Here is an 8,768-nt window from a genome sequence, read left to right on the forward strand (position 1 = left end):
GTGATTCACCAAGGTTTCATGGTTAGCCAATAACAAAACTGAAATAAAGCAGAAGTTTCCCAACTTCCAGTCTAGTGTTTTTTCCTTTGCTCCAAATGTCACATCATCTTGTCCATATACTGTGGAATAATAATAATAATAATAATAATAATAATAATAATAATAATAATATTCTGGTGCTTTTGTTCACTCTACCTTTTAAACAGGGAGCTGATGTCCTACAATAGACACTAAGGGTCTGGGGAGATAGCTCAGTAGAATAAGTGCTGGCCTGGTTGGCGCAAGGTCCTGAGTTCAATCCCCCGTCCCGCAAAAAAAAGAAAGAAAGAAAGAAAGGAAGAAAGGAAGAAAGAAAGAAAGAAAGAAAGAAAGAAAGAAAGAAAGAAAGAAAGAAAGAAAGAAAAAGAAAAAAGAAAAGAAACTGCGAAGTTGAAAGCATTTTCCCTTTGGGGGATGATGGTTAGACAAACTTCACATCTCTTCCCCTGCACAGTGAGAGTAAGGACTGCCCACTGTGACTAAGCTGTCGCAAGTGTCTGGCTGACGAAGGGGGAGTGGAAGCAGAGTGCCATCCTGAGCAGGGTGTGCCGCGACGAGGAGTCATCTGTTCTTCGCTTCTCCGTGAGCATAGTGTGCCCCAGATGCCTGTGGCTCCTTTGTCCTGGGCCTTGAATGCAAAGACATGAGACAGCCCAAGCCCAGTCTGCAGCCCGATGGCTGGCCCAAGGACAAAGAGGTAGGATTTCGGCTCTAAACCAGAGATTCGGGGCATTGTTTAGTATCCAGTTTTCTAGAAGCAAATGGGAACACATTGAAGTAGACCTTTCCCTAGTTTTTCCTATTCTGACCTCAGTTCTCACGGGTTCAGATTGCCAGTCTATTGACCAGGTGAGACTCCTGCATCTCACTGGATTAAACGGTTTTTGTAAGATCATCTTGGGAAAACAGAAGCACAGCCAAAGTTAAAAACTGCACATCCTTCCTAAGTATCAGAGCCCAGCTTCTTCTTCTTTTTTTTTTTTTTTTTTTTTTTTTTGCGGAACCGGGGATTGAACTCAGGCCCTTGCACTTGCCAGGGAAGCGCTTATTCCACCGAGCCATCTTCCTGGCCCAGAGCCCAGCTTCTTGTGATATTTAAGTATGAGAATCTTGTTGCGTTTGAGGTTGAAACCAACCAAGGCGACTTGGTGTTGTGGTTCTATTCTCTGCCTTTCAATCATTTATTTTCTATATTTTTATCAATCATCTATATTTTCTATGTATTTATACAGTCATCCGATCTACTTACTTGTCTGTCTGTGACCTTCCTATCTTACCCTATTCATCCTCCTTTCCATCTCTTTGTGCAATTATGTATTCGTTTGAGCTGTAGAAACAGTGTCTGAAAGTCCCATTATGTTTACTGTTGTGGGGCTGACATTTTAGTAACTAAAAAAATCAGCTGAGTTGATAATGTTTAGGTTGGTCTGTCTGCATCTGATTACACTTGTTTCCAGATCCAAGCAGTTGTTAATGAAACAGTTGCTGTTTTGTTGACAGAACATTAATTACTTGATCTTAGGACTCAGTAATTGCACAAGCCCCCTCTGTATACATTACTAATTACATTAGCAATTATATGGCATTTTAAAGACAAAGAAATGACTGAAGCAATTGCAGTGTCACAGGTAACCTGCTGTTAGATTTCAATCACATTCCTAATGTTTTTGTGATGTGCTAGAACAAGTCCTGGCAGGTCTTGTGACATTGACTTGGAGAAATGGCCTAAGGCTTCTTGCCAGCAAACCCACTGCCCAGCAGTAAGCAGAGACAATGTGGGCAAAGGCCCTTTATCCTTTGGCTTAATTTTCTTTCTCCACTGAAACAGTAAGGGTGAGGGTGAACAAGCAAAATGTGTTTATTGGACAAATATTTATTAACTACTGTTATCTAAGGTACTAAGGGCAAGGAGTTAGTGCAGAACTTCATGACCTTTAGAATCTTTTGGAGAAGACAGAGGTCAAGTAAAAACCGATCCAGGGAGTGCTGGCTTGTGGCACAGCCCAAAAGTCCCAGAAACAGTATAATTGCACTTCTCACTCACTCCCAGCACAATATTTGCATAGTGACTCAAGGATTGGTCTCTTCCATGGTGTGGCTTCATTTTCTGGATTCAGTTTCCAGCTGTGTAGACAGAAGAACCAAGCAAGGACCTTTCCAAAGATTTTAGGAATTAGGGCATTGTTTTTCATTCCATTGACTAAAACAAGGCTCTTTGCTCCCTGCGAGAAAATGGGAGTGCAGAAGGCGAGGGAGAAATCAACATTTACCGTGTCTCAGCCACTCCACACAATTACAGGTGCTGACTAGTGTTACAAAGGGAATACAGGTGGCAGAAGGACTGTGAGCATCACCAACATGGTGCCTACCACCAGCTTCCTGCTCTTCTCCAGGAGCCCTGCCTTATGGGAATGACTCTCCTTCACTGTGCATTGTCCTCGTTCAAGGTCCCCCAACACCTCACCCCACCCTCATCACGTGAATTCTTGTCATTTGGGTCCTTGGATCTCATCCTTGACTTTTCTGAGACTATTTTTCAGCTTTTTTTTTTTTTTTTTTAAATCTCTGCAGAATCTCATATTGTTTCAGTTCTTCTTCTTCCTGGGTTCACCATTTGGTTTGTGTGCTTGTAGTCAACACACCCTAGCTGAGAGAGGCATATAAGTTAGATAGCAAGGTTTAGAAAAGCCCTCCCTGAGCATTTTTACTGAAAAATGAAAGATAAGTTGAAGTTAACCAGGCAAAGAGTAGAGAAAACTAAGTTTAAGGCAGAGGAAATCATATGTACAAAGGCTCTGTGTTTGAAAAATTTAAAAATTCTTGTATCATATGAGAATCATAAAGCCGACCTAGCTAGAGTGGGTGGAGTAAAAGAAAAATGGTATAATATCAGGTGGGAGAGAAAGGAAATAATAGATTTTCAGCATTCTTAAATAATGGTAAAGATTTTATTCTAAGTACAGTGGGAAGCTACTGAATGTCTTGACAGGGAAGACAATATGATCCAAGTTAAACTTTTAAAAGCTATTTGAGGTAGTCCATGGGGGTGGGGCCAATGGGTTGAGAGCAGGTAGAAGCAAGAAGACAATGGAGGAATGTTCTAGAAGGGAGGCCACGCTTTGTTTTGTTGACTAGCCGAGAAAGTGGTGGTGGAGGGGAGAGAGACTGACAGACAGACTGACTGACTGATTCCAGGTATATATTGGCATAAAGCAGCCCTGCCTTGGAGATGAGTAGTTTTTGTAAGTGGCTATTGTCCTACCACAGAAACTGAGAAGTTGAAAGCAATTTCTCTTTGGGGGATGGTGGCTGGACAAAATTCGCATCTCACCCCCTGCAAGGTGTAAGTAAGGGACCTCACACTGCGGCTAAACTGTGGGATGTGCCCAGCTGATGAAGTGTGAAGTGCCAGGGGGAGGGGGCCACAAAAAGGGACTTTTAGTTTCTGGAAGGCATATTTACAGATATAAAATATTAAAGAAGAAACAGAACTGGTGAGATAGATCAGCAGACTAAGAACCTGCTTAGGCAAGCACAGGGACTGGGGTTCGATCCCTGACACCACATGCTGCACCAGCCCTGCCCTCAGGTGTGCTGAGCCAGACACTATGACCGGCTGTGCTGGTGCATGCCTGTAATCCCAATGCTGGGGAAGCTGAAAGCAGGAAAATCACTATAGGTCTAAGCTGTGTAGTGAGACCCTGTACAAAATACATAAACACATAAATAAATAAATAAATAAATAAATAAATAAATAAATAAATAAATAAATAAATCAGATGATAGAAAAAAAAATAAGAATTTCTTTTTGGCATATTAATTTGAAACCGCCCTGGAAACCTCTAGATGTGTTGTCAAATGTCCACACAATGCTCCCTTGACATGCTATGTCAAGAATCTCTATAGATGCCTGAAACCACAGACAGCGCCAACCCTTAAATGTGCTGCTTTCTCAGTTCATACAAACTTTAATAACCTTTAAATTATAAGTTAGGCACAATGAACACTAGCAACAGTGACTAACAACAAAAGACAATGATTCCAACCCTGGGATGTCTTTCTCCTGTATGTCCTGCTGTACGTACTGCATTCCTTCTTCACGTGGACTTCAGGTCCCTGACACTGGGCTGAGGAGAACTGGCTGGGTGTTGACCTGGCATTCAGAAAGGAAAGATTGAAGAGAGATATAAGTTTATGAACAGATGCAGCATGTTGGAAGCACAGAGAAGATGTGACCAAATGTCTCTGAAGCCCATCTGTCCCTGGTAACTCACACCTAGGAGCCCACGAACAGTACCCAAATCCCACTGTCCACCCACATCTAACAGCGCGGGAAAGTTCCTGAGTCCCTGCCCTGCTCCCACAAGCACACCAACCGGCCCAGCCTGCTCGCTTGACACTGTTAATGGGTGCCACCCCTCCCTAGATGTGACAGAAGTCTTGTTCCTGCATGTTTCCCCTCCTTGCCCTTCTTCACTGTTGCCTTCTTTTCTGTGGAAAGCAGCCCTACTGGCCCCCAACCCAAGCCAGCTGTGCTCCGAAGCAGCCCAGCTCCATTCTTTGCCTGTGTGCTCACCAGATGGAGCCTGCGGTGACTCTGTTTCCCCAGCTGAGCCCACCTGTCATCAGAAGCCTTTCAGGAAGAGCAGAAGGCACCTGTGCTCCTCCATGCTGTGCCAACCATGGCCTTGGTGCAGAGGTGGTAGAGATCAGCAGCAGCAGATGCCAGACCTAGCAGTCCAGCTCGGGGACTGAACCTGAAATGCCCGGCAGACAGCACGGAGGTCCTACCAACCTCTCCCCTCTCACTGCACTGCACCACCTTCCTCTGCACACTGGAAACCTGCGTGTGAGCAAACGTGAGGCCAGCGGTGCACGTGAAAGCCCCGGAGCTTTATCTGTGCTGACATTCTGCCATGGTGTGCGACTGCTGTTACACATCTGGATGGGACCAAACGAGATAATTTATGCAAAAGCACTTGGAGGTTTTTAGAAGGCTCTCCATCATCTGGTTTGCTGTCCCCATTATCACTGCGTGCAAGAGGATTTCCTCTTCAATATCACTCACGTATTTGATTAAAATGAGGAGGCAAATTGGCAAATGTAGAAAGTGCTTCCTCTTGCAGTTCTAAGTACCGAAACCACACAGCCCACATTTTGAAGGTCGCCTGTATTTTATGGAATTTTATTCTTCACAGCCAAAACGATTTGCAGCCCTCTTAACTAAGTAGAATTCAATTATTAAACCTCCATACATTTTTTCCCTCAAAAATAACTTCATGTGTCAGAATGAAAACTTGTCAGGCCGAGTGTTTTACTGTTTGGAGAAGTGTTTGTTTCTTCACCTGCACAGAATGGAAAGCACTTCTCTCCCTTCTGGTGCCCTTTCAGAGGGAAGAGGAGAGGACAATCAGTTCTTCTTTTACCACTGAGCAAAACCAAAGGAGTCAGCGTGGCACGCGGCATTGTGAGGACAGGTGCCCTGGGGTTGAGTTGGATTTCAGTGGAAGAGAAGAGTGACCATGGCCCTTGTCACTTCTCTCTGCTTTGCATCTGGCCCTTCCCAGGGACGAGGCTTGGAGCCGCAGGGCAGGCTGGACGCAGGTGAGCAGGCTGCTGCCATTCCTCTCAGGCTGGGGCTCCAGGATTCCTCATCACCTGACTGAGGTGCAGGGAAGGGGGCAGGGAAAGGAGGGAAGGCAGAGTGACCTGTGGGCCATGAATGAGGAAGGGGCTTGCAGGGGACACTACCCTGCAGTGGCAGCAGCTCTTTGACCCCTCACAGTCTACATGCTCTCTACTCCCACTGATTTTGAGGAATTGTTTAGTCATGGGTTGAAATCAGAAGTGAGAAGGGTGTGGGAGAGGAAAGAGCCACAGCCTGCTATCCCCAGGTCACTGGCTACAGTTCTGTTCCTCTTAGGGCAGAGAAGGAGGAAAGTGGATTCCTATCCTGGCTTGCTTCTTAGTCTGCTTGGAAGGAGTTGCCCAACAGCCCCTGAGACATGGGTCACAAATGGCCCCACCCTTGTCACTGCCCTCTCCCCTCCTGTTCTCTCACATTCACTTTTGGACAGCCTTTACCAAAACTCCTAACATGAGGGTGGGTTGCTATCATGTTTCGAGGACACAGTGAAAGATTGTTTCTGATCTGGGAGTCAAAAGAATTTCTCTAGGCAATGAGATGTTGAGATTTGCATTGAGACTCCCAACAAATCCAGTCTTGGTTCTGCTACAAGAAGACACTGTGAGCTGTGGCTGGTCAATGAATTCCCTGGGCCTTATTTGTCTTAATGAGTATGATGTGCTACTCCTTCCAATTCCAATTCCATGGCACAGTTCAAACACAGGCCAGTCACCTTTTACTTCAGGAGTCTTCACTGATTTTACAGCTTGAGCCTCATGTTCATCCCTTCTATCATGGCTTATGGCTGCATCATTCTGTAATCAGAGGCTTGGTGAGTGTTGGGAGAAATACCTGCTAGGTGCTTAGCATCTTCACATTCTTTACTTTTCCATGGAAACCCATTGGCCAAACAAATAGGAATGAAATGAGATACCATATACAAAAGCATTCCTCAGGAGGAGGGCCTTCCTCAGCACAAGCAGGAGGCATCCTTGCAGAGCAAGGGAGGTATGTTGCGTGGGGGAGACCCATGGAAACTTAGGTGCTTGCTTGTGGGTAGAGTGCTGCAGGTAAAGAAGACATGGTGAAGAAGAGAGAGGGAGAGAGAGAGACAGACAGAGAAAGAGAGAGACAGACAGAGACAGAGACAGAGACAGATATCCAAAAATCTGTTTAGGAACCTCTTAGAGTCTGATGCTCAGTGGAAGACACACAAATGTACCATGCCATTCTCTAAGGTCATCCCAAATCAGTACGGGTCAGCTGTGAAGCTGAACAATTAGCAGAGCTGACAGAGGACTGAGAGATGTTGGTCTTCCAGTCAGCCATAGTGGTGAGATGCTCTGGAACACCTAAGCTCTTTGTAGTGACACTTCGAGGTTGTGTCTTACAGACAGGACCAAATTAACTCTAGAGTAAAGGCTACTCTATATTTTGCCTCACAAAATTCAAAGGAATCCAGGAAAGATCAAATTGACCAGAGAGTAACCTGTCTACTATTTTATTTATTTATTTATTTATTTTTCTGAGTGCAGAAACTTTTATTCATAACAAGAGATTAACTAAATATAATTTTGTAGTAACTTTTAATAATAAAATTATAATGCTAAATGTATAGAACTTTATTGTTTTTTTCCCATAATTTTATTTATAAACAAATAGCAATGAGACAGTTTCAAATCAAATTGGTAGGACAGTTTCAATAATTAACACATTGCATACATTCTTCCTAGTGGTTAATTGCTGTACAAGATGCGGACATGATATCCTATTTACAAACACCATTAGATTTTCTGATCAAGGAGATTATGGGGCCAAAGAGGAAAGTGATCGATGATGTAGAGTGTGCCTAAGGAGAGTCACATGGAGAGAAAACATTCTCTCAGGCTTTCACAGAGAGCACATTGGCCAAGCAATGGCTGTGACTAGTCCACATGGCTGACACTGACAAAGGTTCTACAATCTGAGGTACAGGATCTCAGGATAAATCCTGAGGGGATTTCACTGACCTTATCAGACCCAAAAGCTACAACTCTTGTTGCATAGATCCTGCTCTACCTTGGTCTTAACCATCCAGCAGAAAAGTATAAAAACAAAATATAAGAAGTAAAGCCATGCTGTTATGTTGAGTTGTAGGGGACTCAGGTCAACAATTTCTGACACTGCCAGTCAAGCGGAAGGCCCAATACTATTATGGGCTTCTGGACTCTTTTAGAATATTTTGCTGAGTTCACACACCTATAATATTCAAATAACGGAACTTAACAAAAAAAAGGATATACAGATGAAAGTTCATTTTGTATCTGTGTATTCAAAGTGGTTAGAATAGATATATAGTTACATTCTCTTATTGTCTACTATTTTAAACAAAAGTCAATCCCCTTTACAGAAAAACAACAAAATCCGAACCTTTGGTAATGTTATGTTTACAATATTAAAAATTCAGTAAGTACTTAGTAGACATTATACAGAAGTAGGGATACATATTCCACAACCAAGAGAATTATTAGTCAGAAAATGTCACAAATTGTAGGCCCTAAGGAATTAGCAGAAAGGATGTTCATATTTATTATAAGCATATTCAAGAATTTAGAGAAAACCATGATCATAATAGATAGAGAAAGGGAAGATGTAAAAAAGAACTATTTGGAAACTTTAAAGCTTAAAACACATTATCTCAAGTAAAAAACTCTGAATGGGTACATATTATGCACAACCCTAGCCCTGGTGAACACGAAGATACAATAGAAAATATTCACGGGGCAGGGAGAAGGCTCAGTGGAATAAGCTCTTCCCTGGCAAGTGCAAGGGCCTGAGTTCAATCCTCAGTTCTGAAAACAAAAGAAAATATTCAGACTAAATCATAGAGGGAAGCCTGAAAAAATTGAGCAAAACTAAGAGGCTTTGGGAAAGTATAAACTAGGAATTACAATTTCTGAAAACTGTAAAACATTGCAGAGAAAAGTTTTAAATGCCTGAATAAATTGAGCAATATACTATGCTTGTTTTTTGGAACATGAAGTATTGTGAAGATATTCACTTGCCCCAATGTAATAGATCCCACATAGTTAAAATCCAGGATAGAAAGTGGTATGCAGAAGAT

Source organism: Octodon degus, unplaced genomic scaffold (assembly GCF_000260255.1).
Source record: "Octodon degus isolate 3935 unplaced genomic scaffold, OctDeg1.0 scaffold00036, whole genome shotgun sequence".
Classification (NCBI taxonomy): Eukaryota; Metazoa; Chordata; class Mammalia; order Rodentia; family Octodontidae; genus Octodon; species Octodon degus.